General features: G+C 42.4%; 1 long non-coding RNA gene across 1 annotated transcript; it reads right to left on the reverse strand.

Annotated features, from left to right (window-relative positions):
- Positions 1–8,782: 8,782 nt before the first annotated feature.
- Positions 8,783–11,139, reverse strand: LOC118967435 (uncharacterized). Its single transcript, XR_005054459.2, has 3 exons — positions 10,855–11,139; positions 9,842–9,941; positions 8,783–9,066 (listed from the first exon to the last, which is right to left on the reverse strand). It is a non-coding gene; the product is annotated as an uncharacterized lncRNA (long non-coding RNA).
- Positions 11,140–20,764: the final 9,625 nt, after the last annotated feature.

Consider the following 20,764-nt stretch of genomic DNA (forward strand, 5'->3'; position numbering starts at 1 on the left):
AAAATATGTCTGAGAAAATCCGCTCCAAGAAATCTGAAGGCAAGGGGAATGCCTTGGGTTCAAAGTGGAGATGCTGTTGGTGCCTTTGCCCCAGTTGAGTGCAGACTCTGCGATTCATTAAGCTTGATTAACACTGTCATTTACCTTTAGTGTGTGCACTTTGTCTACTTGTGTTGCTATTTGGTCTCAGAAAGCTGGAGAAGCTACTGCTAATGAGCTGTTTATGGGAGAAAATCCCTTGGCAATGAGAAGGACAGGAAGCAATTTTCCCCTCCTGATATTTTTAGAATGCTAAGAAAAAGTTGGGGAAAGTAATTTTGAGCTGATTGTTCAATGTTCATTGTTTCCTCATTTAGTTTTAATGTTGCTCCTGAATTCACTGACATTTTCTGAGTATTCGCTTTGTGCCAGGCTCCTGGGAAGCTTATGATCAGCTATATATACCCAAGGGCCACTAAACTGGGAGGCTGAGTGATTTATGTGACCAGCAGCTCAGGGAAGCAAAGGTTAAGAGAAAAAAATCATTAGTATTAACATGGTTCTCAGCATCAATACAGGATACAAGAGTACCCTGAAGAGAGGTGGGAGGTGAATGCAGGAATAGAAAGTCGCACAGCTCAGGGGCTTTAGGCCTTGTTCTCCATTGTACAAGGACCCTTTAGGTTTCTGGTCACTATGTTGTGCCCTTTGAAAGAGGACTGCTACCTCTTCCAATCATGATATAATATACCCAGATTTTCCAATATTAGTAATGGAGTAAGGACCCTATGCTCACATAGTTAACTGGCTCTAGTGGCTCTCTGCCTTACTCCATCTTCTTCCTGGGAAATTTCTTTTAATCCTTACTCTCACTGCCATGATAGCCTCTGGAAGTACTTTTCCCTCCTTTGCATCTTTGTCTAGGCTAAAAACGGGGCCTAATTCCTTCCCTCTCCTAGAAGAGCATTTCACGGAAGTAATAAAAGGTAAAAATGCTCTGATTCTATAACAGGATTTACAAGATGCACTTACCATCTGGGATCTCCAGGCCTCTTTGCATCCTATTTCATGGCACATCCCTATGAACTTGACATCATCTTGGCACCAGATCCATCTTCCCTACACTTTTACCCAAGGAAGCTTGTCCCAGAGAGGAATACAAGTTCAACCTTTCTGCATAAGACCATTAAAAGTTAATAGTTAAACTTGGGCTTTGGAGTTCAGTGGACTGAATCTGAACCCTTGCTAATTCTACCTCTTACTAGCTGAGTTCTATAGTTTTTCAGCTATAAAATAGTGATGATAATTAGTGTTTGTGAGGATTAAATGAATTAATACAAGTAGAGGCCTTGGAATAGGCCTGGTACAGATTTAAAGCTAAATAAATTTCCACTTCAAACTATTATAGTCATGTCAATAAATCCATTAAAGCCCACAGAGTAGCATCAGGGCATCTTCTCACAGTTTGTTTTCTAGGAAATTTCATGACCTGTAGAATCTTTTGGCAAGGTTCTGCTCAAGTCAGAACTTTCCTCAAGCATTTGGGAGGAGTTGTTTATCTTCTGTTAAAATAAATGTGCTGTGAACTTAAAACCGCTCTAGGAAATAAAGTCTCATTTTTAAGGAAAGGAAAAATAACATGTATGAATGACAAAAGCAGGAATCTCTTCCCTTTTTCAAAATTACTTAGATAATTGTCTTAATTTTGATTTCATATTGATGATTGAACCCTGGCTAATCAATGCAAGTTTAAAGAAAGTACTATAATGGCTTAAAAAATCATTAACATGGGAGTCACCCCAGCCTTCTCTCCTTGTCCCAGCTGCTGAGGAGGATACCCTTATCACAGTGTCAGTTTCCTCCCTGGCAAAAATGGGGTCTTTCTAGACAGGAAAGTTATCAATGAAGAAGAGCGGGAGAGAATGGAATGGGCAGGAGAGCTGAGTCACTGGGTGAGGGGTGAGAGAAGACAGCCCAGGGTGAAGCAAGGTGGAGTGTGCGGGAGGAATGTTCCAGAGGAAAAGCAATTGTTGAAAGAGTGGCTGTGGTTGTGGTTTGGATCCCTTTCACAGTTTGATTTTTATGAAACCACTCAAGTCAAGGACTAAAGTCATCTTTCAAAAATGTCCTTTGGTCAATGGATGGTATTTCTGCAGGACATTGATAGTCCAAGAAAGCACAAGGTGGCCTTCAACTTGATGAAGGACTCAGAAGTAAGCTTTTGAACTTGTGAATCCAAATGTGATGGCCTCTAAATTCTCTGTTCCCCAAACATGGAGGCCTAGTCTATTTTCAAATTTGAGTTATTTTCCTTTTAGAATGCCTGTCTCACAGGCCTCCCCATTTCATTCCCTCTTCAGTCTCTCCCCTCCAGCTTGGCCTCTGTACTGTCAACAGGCTATTTCTCCCAGAAATAAATCTGACTGAATTATTTTCCTTCCTTAGCTCCTCAGTGGCTCCTTTCTAGCACTATTGAACTCAAATGGCCCTGACCTTCCCTTCCACAGTCCATCTCCCTAAGCTCTCTGCCTTGCTCCAGCCCCAGAAAGCTATCAGCTTTTCCACAAAGAAGAAAAGCTGCTCCAGGCCACCAGCCTTCAAGCAGGTTTCTGCTACTGCTTGAAATGTACTGCCCACCATTTCCATTTATAGAATTTCTACTAGACCTGCATGAAAGTGTCTCTAGCCACCTACCAGCTGTCCTACCTCTATTCCAAAGAGGAGATAGCACTTCCCCTTATGGATCCCTTTGCCATGTATAGATTTTGAATTTTGCTATTAACATTAGCTTTTATCTGATTCCTCCACTCAACTTGCAGAGAGTAAGTCTATAGTTCATAACACATGAACTCACCTCATTGTGGACACAGTGACAGAGTATGAAGTGAATGAATGAATATATTTAGCCTTGCTGGACTGCTCTGTTTTTAAAGTAAGCCCCAAACATCTGATCACCCGTTCCCATTGCTTTTAATCCAAAGACATTCAAAAGTAGTCCATAGAGACTTATTTTCCTTTTTATGTGATTTTTTTTCAACAATTCATGATCTTACAGTTGTAGGTCATTTAATGCCATGAAGACATGGACCCACCAAGACAGCCTCTGAATTTATCTGTGTCATCCCGGAAGTCATAAGAAGAGTTTTTCAATTTCTATAATGACTTTGGAGTGCCTTATATATGGTAAGCATTTTTTAATATTGAGTTGAACTGATGCTCGGAAGATAATATGATGTGGCAGAAAGAAGAAAGGAGAAGAACCCACCTGGAAAACCCTCGAACCTTGCTGACTGCAATTATTTGTCTTCTCCATTGCTGTTCTGGGCAGCTGAGCACAGCTGGAGAAAATTCACTGAAATGAGTAGATTGGCGCTGCTGTAATTGCTGGGCCCTCGGCACTCCTTTACTCCCCTAACGGGCTGCTTTTCCATCCTCTACTGTCTTCAAATCTCTTCTCACTCTATTTGCCTAAGAGAAAACTGAAGTCATTAGATTGAAACCCTAGTAATAACCTGCCACTAAAACTTCAAATATTGTTGAAGGATGCTTTCAGTTACAAGCTTTAGAAAACCTAACTTAACTGGTTTAATCAGTAAGATAGTTTTATCAGCTTACCTATCAACAAGTGTTGGTGAGGGGCCTCTGAATTTGGTTTTTTAGTAGCTCAGTGAAAAACCTTGATGATAAGACATTAGGGTCTCCAAATTTTTCTCTACCTCTCTTTTCCACTCTCCTCAGTGTGTCAATAGGCTAGTCCCAGTTGGCATTGCATTCATAGATGACAACTTCTGGGGCATAAAAATCATTCCCAGACCTAATTCCAAGCCCCAAAGAAAATTTCCCTTTATTGATGCTTGATGAGAGCTACATCACGTGCCCATCCTTAAATCAACCTCTGAAAAGAGGAGTGGTATTTCTGTGTGTTTGCTTTGTAGAATAACAATCAACATTAAACTGAGAACCAGGATCCCTTTAACTATATAAACATACAATAACTGAACAAAATGGAAGGACCTGCCCTAAATCCATCCCTCTGTTACTAACAGAAGCTATTAGTTTAAATGCTGTTCTTTCCCTGTATGTAACACAGAGCTGGACTAATATGTGCCGAATGAACTAATGACGCTGAGCTCCTTGCCTTGACCCTGCCAGTAACAACTGTGAAATTTAAAAAAATTGATCAAACTTCTCAGGGCCTCAGTTTCTTCTGCAAAAGGAAGGATTTAGTATAGCTTAAGATGGTCCATTGCTGGCTCTCTTTCCATGATTCCTTGGTGAACAAGAAAGGTATTCACACCTTATGAGTTTTTAGCCTGTCCAGGGAATGGCTGTAACTCTGAGAATTTGTAGAAATTGTCAGCAGGAATTGCTATTGATGGCTAAAGGCACAGTAGCGATCTTCTTCTGAGCCCAGCCGAGGCTTAGCAGGCCAGAGTCTGCATCTGTTTCAAAGTAGTTTGAGCTCAAGGGAGTGAACAGGCAGGGCTCTTGAGGGATGTTTCTCTGGCCCAGTCCCACCCGAAGGACCCTCTCAGGCCTTCCCTCCTGTCAGGTTGCTGCAGCTGGGAAACCGATCTCCATAAGCCATTGTTTTCAAAGCACTGAGAGCTCTGGACTTTCCCAGGAATTCCACTGGAATGTAAACAATCTTCAGATCTGAGGCAGAAGCCACTGGATTTCCTGAGCTGTCACAAAATCACACATGTTGGATTCCAAAGATTCGATGCTTTTTAAAAATATTTTGAGTTTTTTTGACCCATTAGGTATAATTTTTCTCTGTCTCTGTATGTATATATCTGATGCCAGTTAATATTAATGATCTGAAATGAAAGGATGACTCAAAGGAATAATGATTCTATAATAAAGATACCACACAATTTTACTTGTTTCTTGATTCCAGAAACTGTTAGAAATACAAGCTCAACAAGTGTTCACCATCTCGTTGGCTTGGTTAGAGCATTGCAATGCCGAGTTTAAGTTTGTTTTACTGAGTACAGATTCCTTCCTATCTTTCTATCCCGAAGTGTCTGCTGCTGGGCGCAGCCCCCCTGTGGAGTGCTTCAGAGACAGAGAGCCACAGGAAGCCTGGGTAATGCTGTCTTGTGTGTTGACACTAACTTCACCTGTAATTTTTTTTCTGTCTCTGTCTCTTCAATTCTCTCTGTGTCACATCATGGCTTAGAAACCACACTCTCCTTCCCCATTAACTGAATGTATCTGGTGGTCAGATGCCCTGCAACATGTCTTGTAAAAAGATTACTCTAGAAACAGGAAGATCTAGGTTTGAATATCAGGGCTGTCCTCTGTTAGCCCTGCGATCTGGGGCAAGTGACCTGGCTTCTTTGAGCAGCTGTTTCCTTATCTGTAAAATGAAGCTAATAATACTCCCCACATGGGATTGTTGTGAAGTTTCAGTGAGAAAGGACATGCAGAGCTCCTAAGCACGGCCTCTCGCAAAGCAGCTTGATGACTGCTAGTTCCCTTCTCTCCTCTCCGCAGCTGCTATTTCCGGGAGTTGCAAATGTTTCCAGGCAAGACCACCTGAAACAGTCCAAGAAATAGTCAAAATGCAAAGACAGCTTCATCCTTGGCCAGATGTACGTTACTAGAATAGTTGCGCCAGGAGAAGAGTCATCTGGCCCAATACACGCTGTGGGGGTTGGGTAAAAAGAAATTCCACTAGAAGATGAGCTTTCACAGATAAATGCTGACCACACATTTCTTTCCTTTTTTGGTTTCCTTTTCCTTTGAAAACTCGCAGGTCTCTGAGTCGTCCCTCTGTCACCTTCCTCTTTTAAAACCCTTCATATTCTTCTTTCTAAGTTGGCAGCTGCTAAGGCTGCATGATTTGAAGGATACTCAGAGGGTTATGGTGCCCCAACCCCCAACTAAGGGGTGGGAGCTGCAATTTCACTCATTTCAAATTCCTTTTTTTAAACATCTTCAGAAGCCTCTGTCAAGATGTAAATGTGGGCTATGAATAGTCGGCGCAAAGCAGTATAGAGGACATTTTGGTGGGGACTCAAGTCTGATGAAATTTTTCTAGAAACTTAGCCCCCCCACCTTTTCTAAGGGGCAGAAACGACCTAGGGGCTGATGATACAAAGGAGGAGAGTTTCAGTCCAACTCATATAACTATGATTGAAAAGTCTCTCCTTGGATGTTTCCCAAGAAGAGGGCTTCAGAAAGTTGGAGAACTAATATCCTGATGCCTCGGCATCCTAGAGTAAGCCACAGCCTGAGAGGAAAATGGGTAGCTCAGTCCAATCCCCAACCCCTCCAATCAGACACACCTAGGGGTCGGGTTCTGCCTCCAGGCTGCCACCTTCAGGATCCAGAGGGGCTCCATATCAAGCATCTCACCCAAGGACTCCAGACAGTTTTGATTCACTGAGAGGGAGTGAAGGGAAGGAAGAGGTCCATTCCAGGGAAGCCCAAGTCCGGGTGGTGGGCTGTCATTGTTCCTAGGAATGGCTCCTCTGGGGTTGGTCTCCCATCTTCTACCAAACAGACCTGTGCAGCCTGCCCTGCTGTCAAGGAGTAAAAAATCTCCATGCTGTTTGGAACCCCTACATCAGTGATTCCCAGACTTCTGTTGTTTTTTTCTCTAAAAGAGTAGTAGTGGTAAATTGTTTTGGAATTGCCAAAAAAACAGCATTAAGAAAACCCCCAAAACTCCAATAACATTGAGAGCCATTATTTATTAATACAGACAATATTTTGTGTCACCAAAGAAAAAAAAGGGAGAAAGTCCAGAAAGGTATAAACCTCAGGATAAGGGACAGCTTTTTAAATGTAACTAATTCACATTCAGAAAAAGCTTTCTAAATTGTCCTTATTTTTCTCATTTGCTCTGGATTGAGGAGACTTCCTCACAAATTGGAACGGAGGATCAGGCGACCCAAGTTCAAATCCACACAAATCCACACTCTGATGTTATTCATGTCCTTTGGGCAAAGCAATTGTTCTCTTTGCCCTGTGTTTTGTTATTTCTTAAAGGAAGGAATTATGTTAGTTAATTTCTTGAGGGCCCCTCAGGCTCTTTGAGCTGCTATTTCTCTGATTGCAGTGTGGACCATTGAGATCTCTTTCTATGTCTACTCAACCCCTTTTTCTGTACATCTCACACACATTCTGTCTCATCAGTTTCCCCACTGACAACCTAGCTAGCAGTTCCTTCCTAGGATGGGTGAAGGCTTGTCATATCGCACAAAACCCAGTAATTTTCCCACTAGTTGGGGAGTTTCCCAGGATTTTCTGCCAAAGATTATTTTGGCTTCTAACAACTTTTTTGAGCTTTCCGCCCTCAGTATTATCATCAACAAAAATCATTTCTTAAGTTAACAAGGAAAATATGGAGAAAAGAATATAAGGGCATGATGATTTCATGGGTGAAAGTCCAGACAGTACATAAAAGATCAGCGCTGTCCTCACATCATAAACCTACCAGGGAGCTGGGATGGGGATCATGGCATGAAAATGGCAGTTTTGAGGGCTACCTGGTGACACAGCTGGTGGAGGGAGGCCAGCATCACCCCCTGATGGATCCAAAAAGCAGCAGAAGAGGACAGAATGATGTAGGAGGTGGAGGAAGGGAGGGCAAGACAAGTGAGGCCTCCCAGAGCCGGATGTCAAAAGGCACTGCACAAGACAGATCCACAAGGGAGAGCTGTGCCCCCAGCTGGGGATGACTCTTGATTCTATGCCATGTAAGGTTGTGCCTCCAGACTCAGAGATGCCCTGAGAGGACTGAGGGAAGATGGTATATCTCTCCCAGAAACTCGCTTTCTGCTCAGCTCTCCCCAACTCTGTTGATGCCAACTCAACCTTCTAGTGCTCAGGCCAAAGCCTTGGGTCATTCTTGACTCTTCTCTTTCTTACATCTCACAGCAGATCTGTTCATAAACCTTGCTGGTTCCATCTTCAGATGATATTCAGAAGCTGGTCGTCTCTCACCACTTGTACTGGGAGCCCAGTGACAGCCCCGGGCACCCCCTACCTGGGTTGCTCCTGTCGTCTCTGGTGCTCCTGGCTCTTGCCCTTGCTCCCTATGGCCTATTCTCAAATAGCAGTTAGCAGAATTCTTTTAAAGGCTGTATCTGGTCACATTCCTCCTTTGCTCAAAACCCTCAACGATTCCCCATTGCAGCCAAAAGAGCAAAAGTGAAAGAGTGAAAGCCCACAGGCCACTAGCCAAGCCACCTTCCCTGCATTTCCTCCCCAAGGTTATTTCCTCCTCAGCCCCACCTCCCCCCACCTCACTCCACCTCACTCCAGCCACACCAGCCTCGACCATCCTTCCAGGAATACTCCTCCCTCAGGGCCTTTGCACAGGCTGCTTGCTCCTCCTTCCTAGAATTCTCCTCCTTGCACCCTGTGGCTAATTCCTTGTTGACCTACAAGTCCGCTCAGATGCTACCTTCTCCATGAGGTATACCCTGACCACTCAACTCAAGATCACACACCACTTTCCACACATATGCCCCATCCCCACCCCTGCATTCTTTGTTCTATAGCACTAATCACCATTTCTCATGCTGTATGTATAATTGACTCAATTTATTCACCATGTACCTCCCCTACTCCATTAGAATGTATGCTCTAGGGGCAGAACATTTAATCGATTCTGTTCACTGCTGTATCCCAGCCTTGACTGTTATGCTAGCAGATCTTGTATTACTTTAAATTTGTGTGCCATGGCTGTTCATTGCATTGCCCTTGTGCTTTACTAATTTATATTTTAAATAAATCTTACAACTATGTAATGATTAACACAAATCGCATTGCCTTTGCCCATAAAAATAATTTTATTTTTCAGTGTAAACATTTAAGATAGGCAATTTTGTTAACACTGCTTAGTTATATCTTCATCTTCTTTCATGAACAGTGTCCCTTTAAAAATGCAAGCAGCAGGGCCTTGAGGTCTGGTTTCCCTTGCAAACAAACCCAGGTGGCTATTGACCATGGTGTAGCATTTAGTATCAGTAAGCTTCCAAACAGGGCGGGACTGTTTTGTTTTGTTTTAAAGCTGTCATTTGCACACAACGTATGGTAATCCCGGGAGATTCGTGAAGCAATCATCGAGATCTAAAGGATGGGAACAGTGTGTTCTTTGAAATCCCTCTGACAGGAGCAGACAGTCCCTCCTTCCCTTAAACCATCCCGAAGGGGAAGTGTGTCGGCTTGGACAGTAATGAGACAGGGTGGGAATTCCCCCTTCCCCTTGGTCTCCTTTACACACAAGATACATGAGGGTGAAACATGGGTCATTCCCATTCACGGATGCTTTAACTTGAAGCCAAAGCAGTCTGGGAAGTAAAATATTGGAGAATAAGTGAAACTAACTCTAATTCCCCCCAAACACAATTTTTATAAAAACAAGAGGCATTGAAAACTGCCAACACTTAAACACTGCTGTTTGACAGTGTCACCAATAGATGGCAGCACGTGATCCAGCATTTTTTCACCAATTAGCGGCTTCAACTTGGCTTCTCTCTGTGAATGTCCCCTGAAAATTCTGCTTGGGTCTTAGGTTCTTCAGCTCCTGTGAAGCTCTTCATGTCACCAGACGGCAATTTAAGGTGTGCCATAAAATCCTGGGCTTTCCGCACCCCCTACCCCCACCAAACCCCCCCAACCCCCTTCCTCCCTAGATTAAGCTTCTTGGTGACCTCAAACCATAATCAAGTCAGCTGTGGTACTCTGACCTGGAAAAAACAGTGAGGAAATGAAAAACAAAACAAAACAAAAACCGTACTGTGAGCTTTTCAAGAGAGAATGAGATCATGGCAAAGAGGCAGTTAGCAAACTTGTTCAGAAGTGTCAAAAGACAGAGGGATAATTTTTAATTTTTGTGACTTACCATTTTAGGTTTGCTGTATCCAAACAGGGAGAGCTTATATGTTGAGTGATGTGTACTGATTTGACCGCTGCAGTTTCTTCCAGTTCCAAAATTTTCTGATCTGTGACCAAAAAACTTTCAGCAGATAAATTTCTAAGAGAATGAAATTATTTTGTCTGGGTTCTAGCCAAGGCTAGGGGACCAGCCCACTGCGAGTGTTTGTCAAACTACAGTTCACAGTTTGATTCATGTTTTGGAAATCAACTATGTAGGCCATGAACACTGTAGAAGAATAGAATATCATACAATATAATATAGCACAATGCATCCTATTTACAGGTTCTCAAGTAAAATGTCTTGCTCTGGGTCATAACCAAAGAAAATGTGCAAAACTCTGCTGTGAAGGGCTATATCTGCTTTCAACTGCTGTGCAGTTTCTATAGTGCAATATCAATAAGCTCCTCACAATCAAACAATCTAATTTAACAAACAGAAATTTGGGTGAGTGGGCATGACATTAAAAAGCAAGCTAAATGAAAGCTCTCCCCAACCTCTGGTACACAAATATGGAGAAGTAGGTCATTTGTCATCATTATTATCTGTATATCCATAATTTTCCAAAACAACATAATTTCAGGCACTTTCTCTCTTCTTTCATAAACACATTCATACTCGTGATGTTACATGTCCTAAATTTCATAAATAGAGCCAGTAGTTAAATCGGTAGGCTAAGGGTCAAAACTTAAATGTCTACAGCAGCTAGGGAGGTAAAATAAATGAATGAGGCAGGTTAGAAGTAGCAAAGTGTTGGATGTCGATCTTAGTTTTTTTAAGTAGATAAGTAACATGAAAAAAAAAAGAAAAAATGAAAAAGATATTGTGCCGGGCAGAAACACTGCTATGGGCTGAATTGTGTCTCCCCACAAATTCATATGTCGAAGCCCTAACTCCCAAGGTAACTCCCAATACATTTGGAGATAGGGTCTTCAGGAGGGAATTAAGGTGAAATGGGGTCATATGAATGAGGCCCTCACCTGATAGGACAAGCGGCCTTATGAGAAGAGGAAGAGAGAGAGGCCTCCCTGATCACACGCCGAGGAAAGGCCGCATGAGCACACAGCATGAGGGTGGCCCTCTGCAAGCTGGGCAGAGAGCTTTCACCAGGAATCACACCAGCCAGCCCGCTGTTCCTAGACTTTCCAGGCTCCAGAACTCTGCAGAATAAACTTCTGTTGTTTAAGCTACCCAGTCTGTGGTACTTGGTTATAGCAGCTAGAACATTCTAACACAATGCCTAAGGCCTCATATGTCCACGGCTCTCAAGGTTGCAGCCTCTACTCCAGTTATACTTGGGGTTGAATGAAGTAAGCCTCGTTCGGGGCACATGTCTACGTCACTTCAAGTATCAATCTTCACAATGGCTTTGAAGTCTAGGTACAAATGTGACAGGGTATTTATTCACAAAACAAATATTTGAAGAGTGTGTGATTAAACCTAGTTTGATGGTAAGCAACCAGGGCAAAAGAAAAGCTGCTCTGAATGCACAGAAAGAAAAGGTGACAGTTTCCAGAAGAGGTGCTCTCCCCAGCTGCAGAGTGAGCATTACCATCACTCCACCCCCTCAGGCCCAGACAGGGACTGGCATCCAGCGGGACAAGGGCTGCGCGGTTTGGCTGCTACTTTCTTCTTCCTTTCCTGTCCCAAGTCATGGTGCCTCCTGGTCTACTGCAATTCATACGTTATTTGATTTGTGGTTTTCAGAATTTCATTCATTTCTCAACAATTATTTCTTAGCTATTGGCTTTGTGCCAAGCACACATCTAGATGCTGAGATGCATCAGTGGAGAACACAGATGAAACTTCCTGTGTTCATGGCACTTGCAGTTGGGTGAGACATGACATATGAGAAAGCTGTACTGTGCATTTCTGATCTTGTTTAGAATAATCCATTCTGCTTTGGAAGAAAACAATTGGGATGCATAAAACTCATATGTAAGCACAGATAATCAGTAACATGTGAGACATGTCAGCAAGAAAGTAGAGCATATGTGCATAGATAGGAAGAAATAGCAGGGCCAGGATATCTGATATTCATGACACTAAAATACAAGCAAGACATTTGATATTCATAAATTCTTAATCTGGCCACCCATTCGGGAAATTCATTCTGACTCCAAGTGACCTTTGCCAAAGAAACACAAATAAAATTTTAGCTGCTCAGCAGGCTCCTTGGCAAGCAACAGCCATGGACATGTACTGGTTCCAGATACCTTCTTAGTCTGCTGAGTCCACACAATCAAGTTCAGTACAGGTCCTGGTAACTATCAGGGAATTCTAGTATGGGAGAGAAAGAAACAGACCTCTGAACATTGTTGTAGCTGTGGACCCAGGTACTATGGGTCTTTAACCCACTTGCTCACTATGTTAAGCTTGTTAACTTACCACATTATTCTCTCAGTGTGAGTTTTAATGGATTTAATAAACCGTGTGTGATTCAATTTTCTTAATTTGATTTGTGAGCCTTTCTGAAAGAGCTTGCCTGGTAGTCTGAGAGAGGCTGTCACTGCAGTGGAATAATTTCCTCTGTGACAGAGATGAAAAGAGCTACAGTATCAAAAATAGAGCCCCGAAAGGAGACGGGAAGTATCTTGAATGGAGTGGTCCAGGAAGGTCTGACTGAGGAGGTGGCATTTGAGCAAAGGCTTGAAGGAGTCGGGGAATAAGACATGCAGATTTCCTGAGGAAGGCCATTCCAGACATAGGGAACCACACGTGCCGACAACACTGTCGTGAGCTTCTCTCCCAAACCTGAGGGTCAGCTAGGTGACTAGAGCCAGAGATGGGTGAGCTGGCCTGTGGGAGATACACTGAGAGGAAGCACAGGGCCATCCGTTCAGGCCCTGCGGGTCTTTAAGAACTTGGGCTTTTACTCTAAAACGATTTCCATTGGAAGGGTTTAGACAGGAGAGTGGTTCCATTTACATTTTCACACGATCAATCTGCTTGTACTGGAAAGGAATAGAGGCAGAGCTTGGAGGTCAGTTAGGACAAGGGCAGGGATCCAGGCCAAAGAGGAAGGGGGCTCAGACCCAGGTGGGAGCAGTAGAGGTGGGCAGAAGTGATAAAATTCTGGATGCATTTAGAAGCAGAACCAACAGGATTTGTGCTTGGACTGGTTGTGGGGGCTAAGAAAGGGAGGAGTCAATGATGAATCCAGGCATTTAGGCCTTAGCACTGCAGGTGGGGGTGCCATGGACACTGGGAGCACAAAACTGGAGAGAAGTTAGTGTGACTTGACTGAAGAAGGAACTGAAATGTAAATAACTTACCAAACTCACATAGGAAGTGAGCTGTTCAATCAATTCACACCTAGGTCATGCTTCCAAGCTCACACTTGCTCTGTTTCTCAGCCCCTTGAGAAGAGTATACAGGGAGAGGGGTACATAGGGAGAGGGGTACACAGAGAGAAGGGTGCACAGGGAGAGGGGTGCACAGGGGGGAGGTGTGTACAGGGAGAGGGGTGCACAGGCTGTGACATATATAGGGAACAATGTCAGCAGAGCACAAGTAGTAACTAATTCTGACTAGAATCAGGGATCATAGATTTCATAGAGGAAAACTTAACCACTTGGCCTTTAAGTGTGACCAGGTTTGGAGATGAGAGGGTGGTCCAGACAGAAAATAGCCTGCACAGGGCAGGGAAGTACAGAGTGTGAGGAAGATCAAGAGAATCACAAAGTCAGCTTATCCAGTGGTTGGATTACACCATTTCAACAATTTTACTTTAACTCAAAAGAGCATAAAAATCTTGTCACATCAAGTTCTCTTTCATATGGACTCATAGCATTACGCCAAAGTCAAAGAAAAGGAAGGTATTTATTTTCCAGGTGAAAGAGGTCGACTTTCAAACAGATTTTCTCACTGTGCCTGCTAGCGAATGATTTGCCTCACAGGGAATGCCAGACCAATTACAGATGTGCTAATACCAATGTGTGGGGTTGATTTAGCCCATTACATGCAGCTATCCTGGGTCAGGAGCTGAAATGATGTGTACACAGGAGGCATTTTGATATTCCTTACCTCAGCGTTTCTCAGGTTTTAAAGTGCACGCAAATCATTCAGTGCAAATTCTGACTCAGTAAGTGTAATGGGGCCTGAAATTCTGCATTCTATCAAACTCCCAGGTGATGCTGATTCTGTGGATCACAGACCACTTCTGGGGGGAGCAAACCCCAGCCCTTTGTAAAGTGCGTCAAAGCCAACATCACAAGATGGGAAGGCCTAGAAGTCAGAAGATTTGAAGTCTAATCCTGGATGTTATGAAAATGGGCTTAATCACACCTTAATCTATTATTTTGCAGAAGGAAAAGGTAGTAAGTTTCATTAGTGGAGTAGCAAATGGACACTCAGGGAGAACAGAAGGACATGTCAAGTCATCAAGATTCCGAGGATGGAAGACAAAATGAAGGGGAAGAAGCCACAGATTGTCTTCCTGCTGCTGCCAGAGCAGGTCAGCCACACACCCATATGCAATTTGACCTCACGCAGGAGAGGGGCAGTTTGACACTCACAGCACATCTGGCCCCTGTGGCCTCCATTACAGATGCCCCTCCCCAACTAAGAATGTTTTAAAGGGAAAAGCCATGTGAAAATGAAGTGAGCATTAATTAGAGGTGGAGAAACTTGTTATCTAGCCATGCATGCTTTGAGAAGTTCCCATAGGTGTTAGGACGTGTTTGTGTAGCAAAGGATGAGATCATGAGAGCAAGAATTTTAATTACCTAAAAAGATGTCTGGAAGGTTCTGAGCTCCAGCACAGCAGGCCTGTATGAGTTTTGTTAGAGCCAGTGTATGGAACTCATAGCTTCACTTACACGGGCAGATAACTAAATGATGGGAGATCCATGTTCCTTTTGTTATCCTGCTTTGTCCTCTGCTGTCATGGAAGGAAATCCATAGTCACATAGCCCCCTGCTATCTGTTAGCTATGCAGCTGTGGGCCATAAACTGAATTTTAGAATTACCATCTCATCAAAATGATGAATGTTTTTCAACAGTCTAGTGTTACAGGCATGGGCTTGGGAGCCAGACTTCCAGGTTTTAAATCCCAACTCCACCCCTTTAGCTATGTGATCTTGGGCAAATTACTTACCTTCACTGTGCCTCAGTTTCCTCATCCCTGTAAATAACAATGCTAGTAGAACCTACCTCATGTCCTTGTTATGAGTAACTGAGCTAAGAGTTGTAAAGAGCTTAGAACAGCACTAACATGGTAAGTTCTATAAATGCATGTAATAAACAAAACTGGGACTCACAGACTCTTGGAGATCTGTGGCCCTTGTGAGTTTTTCCAAAATCCGTAACTGCTTTTAAATCTTCACCTGAACTACATGTTATTATCAGCTAACCTTGGATCATGTGGGTGACCACCTTGTAATTGAGTACTGATGTGCTATTTCACTGTCCCCATGTGCACTTGTGTATTGTCTGGACAAAATCAGTAGTTTTAGTAGAGAAAATGAGTGGAAGATTTTAAGCCCCTGCCAGCTCCCAGCGGAAAAGGCAGACTAAGCCCTGACACTAAGCTTGCCAGCAAGAATTTCCATTTTCATGTTAAAAGTAGTCAGGGCATGCAGACCCATCTTTGTACAGACTCATTTGTATAGTAGGAAACACACAGTGAAAACATTTTATTCTCATTTCTAGCAATAATTGGATTAGATACCCACTTAATACACACTGAATAACTGCTGCGGTATGGCCATGTCTTGAGGTGAATAAGGCAGCTCTGTGGAATCAGAGTGACATTTCACAGCCTGAAGCGGGGTTGCTGCCCAGTGGGCAGTACCTGAGTGGGTGCAGTGAGGCTGGCTCGGGGGTGGAAAGAAGCCGGGAAACAGAATGAAGGGCATTTGCACTGGTGAGGAGACGCTGGCACTGCCTGGCTCAAGAACCAAACAGGGAGTGTTGAGTCCCTTCTCCTTCCTTCTGCCCAGCCCCCAGCTCCTCTCCCAGACCCAGGACATGAGATTTTCCTAGTCAACGTAAATTTTGTCCTGCATATCTGGAAGACTCTCACACATGCTACAGTCAAGATATTAGATGTCTTTTACCCTGGTTATGAATATCTAGAACAAAACATTAAACCTTTAATAGCGATCCAAATAACGCTTTTCAGAGCGTTTCTCAGTAATGTTGAATTAGTAGCTGAATTATGCCCTGCAGTGCATGTATGTGACATGGCTGAGAGGTCATCGTGAAAACTTCTGTGTTTGTGCTTGTTACATATCATGGCCATTGGTATGCACATCAGCATCTTTTTTTTAGAGTAACTTTCCACAAAGCCCCTCAAGTATATTAATATTTCCATTTCTATTGATTTATTTTACAGAAATAAGTCCTCTATTAATGTGTATGCTGGCCTACAAAATTATGTCATTTATTGTGAGAACCCATGAGCTTTTAAATCTTTTTTCCCAAAGAGAGATCCATGATGTATTTCATGAGATGTGAGTGTATACTGATTTACCTATTCAACAAATAATAACTGAGGGCATGCCATGGACCCCACCCAATGCTAAGTGAACAGCCCAAGAGTTGGGATGGCTGACCTCATGGAAGTTACAGTATGTCATGAAATAAATATGTAAACATACAACACAAAGGTAGTCTATGAGGACTGGGGCCAGGAGGATAGGAACCTAATTGAGTGTGTAAGTTTAGAAAGTCCTCTTGAGAAAGTAATATTTGGACCCAGACTATCTGGATTTAAATTCTAACTCCTCTCCTACTACCACCAAATTTTCAGCTGTGTGGTCTTAAACTATGTATATCAATACTCTGTGCCTTTGTTTCTTCATCAATCATATGAAGATAAAAATTTTCCCATTTCTAGGGTCTTGTATGGCTTAAATGATATATTGTATTTATAAAGGGCTCGCTATGACATGCTACTCAGTCAAGTGTTAGCACAGCCACACACACTCTGGGTAACTGGACTAGAAGTGATGTTTATTTGAGTTTTAGCTCTTCATAAATGACCTGCAGGATGTAGCGACCGGATAAGAGGGTGGACCTAAGAGCAAATGTTTATACCTAACTCTTTATAAAAGCATTCTTGGATTGTGTTAGAACCAAAACATAAAGAATATGAAAAGACCTATCTTGCAAAGGAGCTGAAAATATTTAGATCCTTTTGACTCTTTCAACTTGGCTAATGGGGTGATATTCATATTCACGATGCTTATCCCATTTAAATACAATTCCAGGAACCTAGAAAAGTAATGTATGATGTTTTATATTTTTTAAATAAATGTTTATCAGGAATCTATCATGTACAAAGCATTTTGTAAGGCTTATGGAATGCAAAAATCCTAAAATATGATTGCTTCTGTCTAACTCCATACACAAAAATAAATTCGAAATGGATCAAAGACTTGAATGTAAGTCATGAAACCATAAAACTCTAAGAAAAAAACATAGGCAAAAATCTCTTAGACATAAACATGAGTGACCTCTTCTTGAACATATTTCCCCGGGCAAGGAAACAAAAGCAAAAATGAACAAGTGGGACTATATCAAGCTGAAAAGTTTCTGTACAGCAAAGGACACCATCAATAGAACAAAAAGGTATCCTACAGTATGGGAGAATATTATCCTAAATGACAGATCCGATAAAGGGTTGACATCCAAAATATATAAAGAGCTCGCACACCTCAACAAACAAAAAGCAAATAATCCAATTAAAAAATGGGCAGAGGAGCTGAATAGATAGTTCTCTAAAGAAAAAATTCAGATGGCCAACAGACACATGAAAAGATGCTACGCATCGCTTGTCATCAGAGAAATGCAAATTAAAACCACAATGAGATATCACCTCACACCAGTAAGGATGGCTACCATCCAAAAGACAAACAACAACAAATGTTGGCGAGGTTGTGGAGAAAGGGGAACCCTCCTACACTGTTGGTGGGAATGTAAATTAGTTCAACCATTGTGGAAAGCAGTATGGAGGTTCCTCAAAATGCTCAAAATAGACTTACTATTTGACCCAGGAATTCCACTTCTAGGAATTTACCCTAAGAAAGCAGCACTCCAGTTTGAAAAAGACAGATGCACCTCTATGTTTATCACTGCACTATTTACAATAGCTAAGATACGGAAGCAACCTAAATGTCCATCAGTAAATGAATGGATAAAGAAGATGTGGTACATATACACAATGGAATATTACTCAGCTCTAAGAAAAAAACAGATCCTACCATTTGCAACAACATGGATGGAGCTAGAGGGTATTATGCTCCATGAAATAAGCCAGACAGAGAAAGACAAGTATCAAATGATTTCACTCATATGTGGAGTATAAGAACAAAAGAAAACTGAAGGAACAAAACAGCAGCAGAATCACAGAACCCAAGAATGGACTAACAGTTACCAAAGGGAAAGGGACTGGGGAGGACGGGTGCGAAGGGAGGGATAAGGGCGGGAAAAAAAGAAAGGAGGCATTACGATTAACATGTATAGTGTGGGGGCGGGGCACAGGGAGGGCTGTGCAACACAGAGAAGACAAGTAGTGATTTTACAGCATCTTACTCTACGTTGATGGACAGTGACTGTGAAGGGATATGTGGGGGGGACTTGGTGAAAGGGGGAGCCTAGTAAACATAAAGTCCTTCATGTAATTGTAGATTAATGATACCAAAATTAATTAAATAAATAAATAAATAAATAAATAAATAAATGATTGCTCCCACTAAACTACAGTGTAGTCTAATGGGAGGGGTGAAAATATATTCAGAAAGGAAATGAACCAAGCTGGGTGGTGGCAATGTTGAGTACAACTAAAATTAAAACTTTCCAGTTCTAAATTGTTATGCTTGAATGACAGCCTAGCAGCCATATTTAGCCTCCAGAAATATGCCAGAACACAGTCAGTAGGTTATACGCAGGAAGGCAGATCTTACAGAGGAAGCTGCTTTTGAATTCCATCCAATCATGTGACTCTGGTGGAAGCTCTACCAGGCTGGCCTTGTAGAAGAGGATGAATAGCAGGGGTATTTCTTTGCCACACATTCTGATTTTTAGGAACTTACTGTTTCATATGAGAGATAAAACATACACTAAAATATTTATCATTTCACTCCCTGCTTAAAACACCTTAATGTCCTTTAGGACAAAACCAAAGTCTTCAGCAAAGCACATAGGATTAATCAGGACCTCATCCCTACCTGTCAGTATAAGTGAGGGATGCTCTCAGCTGCAGGTAATAGAACATTTCAGTCAACAGTGCTTCAACAAGTGCATCTCAAGATGCAGTGAACCCTTCAGTCACTGGGGCTTTGTATTAAAATGCACATTCTGATTTAGGAGGACTGGGGCGGGGCCCGAGATTCTGCATTTCTAGCAAGCTCCCCAGTGATGCCGATTTTGCTGGTTTAAGGCCTAGAGTTTGAATAGAAGACCTTTAAAAAGCAGGTTTTTCCCTCTCTCATGTAACAAGAAATCTGAAATTACTTTCAGATTTGGTTCAGATTAACAATGTCAATGCTCTGGGATTGGCACATCACAAATTGGCAAACTATGGCCTGCAGGCCAAATCTAGGCTGCTGTTTTTGTAAATCAAGTCTTATTGGAACGCAGCCCTGTTCATCTGTTTACATATCACTTGCGGCTGCTTTCATGCTAGAATGGCAGAGTTTGGACAATGACCATATGGCCTGTGAATCCTACAGTGCTTACCTTCCTCTGGTCCTTAACATAACAAGTTTGCTGACACCTAGCTTAGACATTATTATTCACTCTGGACCTGGGCCCATCACCTCTCCCAAACTCAGTGAGGACTCTGTTGACAAGGAAGAGTGACAGGAAGTAACCATGTCTGCAACGTGGCTTGCCTCCCTCACATGCTGCTATCCCCTAACTGCCATCTTCCATCCATGGCACACTAGCAGCAGTTCCCCGGAGGCTTTGTGCTCCATGGTGACTTTAGAAAATGCCAGGTGTGTTTTGAGGACAGTAAGCTGTTCACTGGTGCAGAATGTTAGCCTAAAACAATATAAAGGCCTGCAGTTTGGGCAGATCATTACAGAAATGATATGGGGATGGCCTCAGGTTCCCAGCTAGAGAATTTGGACTTACAAGTCAGTGGGGGACCTAAAGGATTTCATAGCATGGGACCAAGTTATTGTTTTACACATGTAGTTTTTGATAACACTGTGTAGAATGGCCTGTTCTATAGTCTTCTCAGGCTGCCATAACAAAATACCATAGAGAGGGTAGCTTAAACAACAGACACTTATTTTCTCACAGTTCTGGAGCCTAGATGTCCAGGACCAAGATGCTGGAAAATTCCTTTCTTAGTGAGACCTCTCTCCTGGCTTATAGAGAGCCTCTTTCTCATGTGTCTTCACATGTCCTCTACTCTGTGCTCAAGTAAAGAAAGAGATATATATAGAGAGAGATGTCTCTGGTGTTTCTTCCTCTTCTGATCGGGTTAGGGTCCCATTCTTATGACCTCATTACCCTTAATTACTTCCCTAAACTCCCCATTTCCAAGTACAGTCATGTTGGGGGTTAATCATATTCATCTTCAATATATGAATTTCAAGTGTTCATAATTCAGTCCATACCAGCCAATGGAAAGAGAAAGTTAGGCAAGAAGACAGGTTGGACTATGCATGATGTATTAGAGGCTGAAAACACAACAGCCTGATTGAGAACAGTGAAATATAGGAATGGAAAGGCAGTGAGGGGTGACAAGATAGAGATTAAAAAATAAAGAAAGAAAATGAATAGGTCTTGGTAATGATGAATTCAAGAAAAAAATGCCTGACAACTGCTCTTAAAGCCAGGGACTAGGGAAGCGGACCCACAGTTAGGAAAATAAAGATGTGGAAACAGGAGCTTCTTTCGGCAAATACGAAGGGTTGGGATCTCTTCAGCCTG

The sequence above is a fragment of the Manis javanica genome, chromosome 13, assembly GCF_040802235.1.
Source record: "Manis javanica isolate MJ-LG chromosome 13, MJ_LKY, whole genome shotgun sequence".
Taxonomy (NCBI): domain Eukaryota; kingdom Metazoa; phylum Chordata; class Mammalia; order Pholidota; family Manidae; genus Manis; species Manis javanica.